This window comes from Mustela nivalis (assembly GCF_964662115.1).
Source record: "Mustela nivalis genome assembly, chromosome: 4".
NCBI lineage: Eukaryota > Metazoa > Chordata > Mammalia > Carnivora > Mustelidae > Mustela > Mustela nivalis.
Genome location: NC_139023.1, coordinates 96,262,937 through 96,266,748, shown reverse-complemented (window position 1 = coordinate 96,266,748; position 3,812 = coordinate 96,262,937). Strand labels below are relative to the sequence as shown.

Genomic DNA, 3,812 nt, shown 5'->3' with positions numbered 1-3,812 from the left:
CAAGTTAATTGAACCCAAGGAAAGTATCATGGGAACCTCTGATCTACAGCTTGTCAGTCAGAAGCATAGGTGACAACCTGGAATTGCGACTGGCATCTGAAGGGTCAGAGAAGAGGGAGTCTTGTAGGACTGAGCTCTTAACCTGTGGTGTCTGATACTATCTCCAGGCAAATAGTATCAGAATCGAGTTAATTGCTTGGTAGTGTTGGAAAAAATATATACTGTATAGGATGTCTAGTTAGTATTACATAGAATCTATGGACAAAGCATTAGTATTTTAGTACAAATTTTACCAGGATATCTGATGTTAAATCCAGGTCACTTAACTTCCTAAAAGCATATAAGCATGTGCTTATTTTTATTATTTATTATTTATTACATATTTCATAAGTATTTATAATAAATAACATTATTTATTATTATTTATTACTTCTAGAATAAGCACTAGGGGTTAAAAGAAATTTTATTAGAAAAAAATAAATGTTATTAGAATATACATCATAGAATTATCATAGAATACACAATGAATGAATACATAGAATGTCATAGAATATACAATGGCCCCACTGAAATTGATGGCAATGACGTCCTCATCAGATAAGAAAGCCTCACAGAAGCTTGGTTTCCAATTACATAACCTACCCAAGCTTCACAAAGCACATAAATGGTGCATATACGAATGGTTCTACTCAAATATAGATAAGTACCTGTTTGAAGGCGATGATGACTTCTGTGTCTGTCAGGAGGAGTACTTTCCTAATTTAACAACATGAAAGTTAACAAGAATAGAAAAATCAGGCGAGTTATGGGAAAACCAAAGAGATGTTCTTGTGCATTTTTTGAGAAAGAGAGAGCAGCATTAAAACAGAAATGGCAGAAAATAAGACTCTCACAACAAACAAAAGTGCAGATGTTTCCCAGTTGGAAGATCTCCCAGATGAAATTCCTTTGCCCCTGATTATTGGAACCAAAGTTACAGCTTGATTATGTGGTGTTCATGACGGTCTCTTCACTGGACAAATAGTTGCTGTGGATACTTCTAATGCCACGTATAGAGTAACTTTTGATAGGGCAGGGCTTGGCTCCCATACCATCCCTGACTATGAAGTTCTTAGTAATGAGCCTCATGAGACAATGCAAGTTGCTGCCTTTGGACAAAAACAGGGACCTTCCTGATTCTTTATGACTCCACCACGGTTACATTATACTCCTCCTCTCCAGTCACCAATTATGGATGATGATCCTGTACTAGCAGTCACCTTGGAGAAGTAAGATTTCTGCCTCCAACACTGAAATGTTAGTTGGTTTTCCAGTACAACTCCTTATCCAAGTGACCAAGTTGTCAAAAATTCTCATGATTAAAAAGGAACATATCAAAAAATTAAGAGCAATGAACACAGAAGCAGAAAAATTGAAATCCTATCCCATGCCCACCAGCACTGAATTTCAGCAGAGATATGCAACCATCCTTCTGGAGCTTGAGCAACTCAACAAGGACCTCAACAACGTGTTGCATGAAGTGCAACAATACTTCTCACACCAGGGTGGGCAGGCTGTGGACCAGCCCAGAGATAGGAGATGATGGTGTGAGGAGGAAGCCCAGGAGCTTGACTGGCAGCCAGCGCCTCCACTGGATGGCCCCGTGTTGAGAATGAAAATCTGACAGACTTAATCCACAGCTCACTCCTGTTTTATTACAAATTAAGTGTCTGGCAGAACAAGGAGAGCTGAATTCCTTTGAGTTCAAATCACTTACAGATTCATTAAATGATATCAAGAATACAATAGATGCTTCTAATATCAGTTGCTTTCAGAATAATGTAGAAATCCATGTTTCACACATTCAGAACGGCCTGAACCAGATGGGAAGCCTGCAGGCCTTCACCACTAAGGACACCAACAGAGACTGAGAAACAGTCTTCTTGTTGCAGCCACACAGGACACTAGTGTTCCTTCACCTCAGCTTCCATCACCAAATGACCCACGTGCTGGAAAACAAGGGAACTGTGCATCTCCAGCAAAGACACCGGAACATAATGTCATGCTCCTTGAACCGCCACTGCTGACAGGCAATCTGTTTATTTTTCTTCCTGTGATTCAGCTTCAGTAGTATCACTTATGTTACATGATTATTGGCAAGTATTTTTCACCCAATACTGTCTAAAGGTAAGATGCTTTCACGGAAGAGTGTGCAGACCCTTTATCAACGTGCATGAATTGAGTCAACAGGCACAGACAGCTGTTTCTTTGGCCAGTGCCCTCAGACAAGTACCTACTGTGGGGAGCTGTGGTCTGAGGGCTGCAGTGCCAGCGGATTAGCTGCCCCGGTCGCCCCGGCTCTGGAAGAGAGCACCCTCCAGAGGCAGGAAGTTACTTGTGGAGGAAGCAACAGAACAGCTATGGGAGATACATCCTAGACAAGTATGTGGGGTGGATGGATACCTGAAGAGTGATGTGTCTCTAGAAATCATTTTAATAATCATAAATATTTGAATTTCTCAAAATTTATAAAAGAAACTCTTTTGTTTGTTTGTTTGGCTGTTGAAAGAAAAGGAAGAAACAGGAGAAAAATATATTACTTGCAAGATGCTACGTTTCAGCAAGTGGATTTAGCCTGGCTTTTCCCATCAATTCAGGGCAAAAAGTGCTATTGTTATGAGACTCACTTAAAAAGACTGATAACACACTGTTTTCATATTTTTTTATTTGCACAACTTTTCAAAGAGCTGATGGGAAAAAAAAAGAATATACAATGTCAAATTCAGGTGAAATGTCTTTCTTTTTTTTTTAATTTTTTAATTTTTTTTATAAACATACAATATATTATTAGCCCCAGGGGTACAAGTATGTGAATCACCAGGTTTACACACTTCACAGCACTCACCATAGCACATACCCTCTCCAATGTCCATAACCCCATCACCCTCTCCCTACACCCCTCCCTCCAGCCCCCTCAGTTTGTTTTGTTACATTAAGAGTCTCTTATGGTTTGTTACCTCCCAATCCCATCTTGTTTCATTTATTCTTTTCCTACCCCCTCAAATCCTCTCCATTGCATCTCCACTTCCTCATATCAGGGAGATCATATGATAGTTGTCTTACTCCGACTGACTTATTTCACTAAGCATAATACCCTCTAGTTCCATCCACGTTGCCGCAAATGGCAAGATTTCATTTCTTATGATGGCTGCATAGTATTCCATTGTATATATAGATATACAGATATATAGAGATATATCTATATATACCACATCTTCTTTATCCATTCATCTGTTGATGGACATCTAGGTTCTTTCCAGAGTTTGGCTATTGCGGACATTGCTGCTATAAACATTTGGGTGCACATGCCCCTTCGGATCACTACGTTTGTATCTTTAGGGTAAATACCCAGTAGTACAATTGCTAGGTCTTAAGGTAGCTCTATTTTCAACTTTTTGAAGAACCTCCATGCTGTTTTCCAGAGTGGTTGCACCAGCTTGCATTCCCACCAACAGTGTAGGAGGGTTCCCCTTTCTCCGCATCCTCACCAGCATCTGTCATTTCCTGACTTGTTAATTTTAGTCATTCTGACTGGTGTGAGGTGGTATTTCTTTGTGGGTTTGATTTGTATTTCCCTGATGCCGAGTGATACGGAGCACTTTTTCATGTATCTTTTGGCCATCTGTAAGCCTTCTTTGCAGAAATGTCTGTTCATGTCCTCTGTCCAGTGAAATGTCTTTCTAAAAGCAATGTTTACAACCATCCAAAACAATTATGCAAGAGTTTGAAAAAGATTGTGTTCAGAATATAAGAGACTTAGTAGGGTCCTTCTG

At 39.7% G+C, this 3,812-nt stretch overlaps 1 pseudogene across 1 annotated transcript; it reads left to right on the top strand.

Annotated features, from left to right (window-relative positions):
• The first annotated feature begins 581 nt into the window (after nucleotides 1–581).
• LOC309863118 (protein lin-9 homolog pseudogene) lies at nucleotides 582–1,910 on the top strand (annotated as a pseudogene). The gene has a single exon. The product of its transcript is annotated as a protein lin-9 homolog pseudogene (transcript).
• Nucleotides 1,911–3,812: the final 1,902 nt, after the last annotated feature.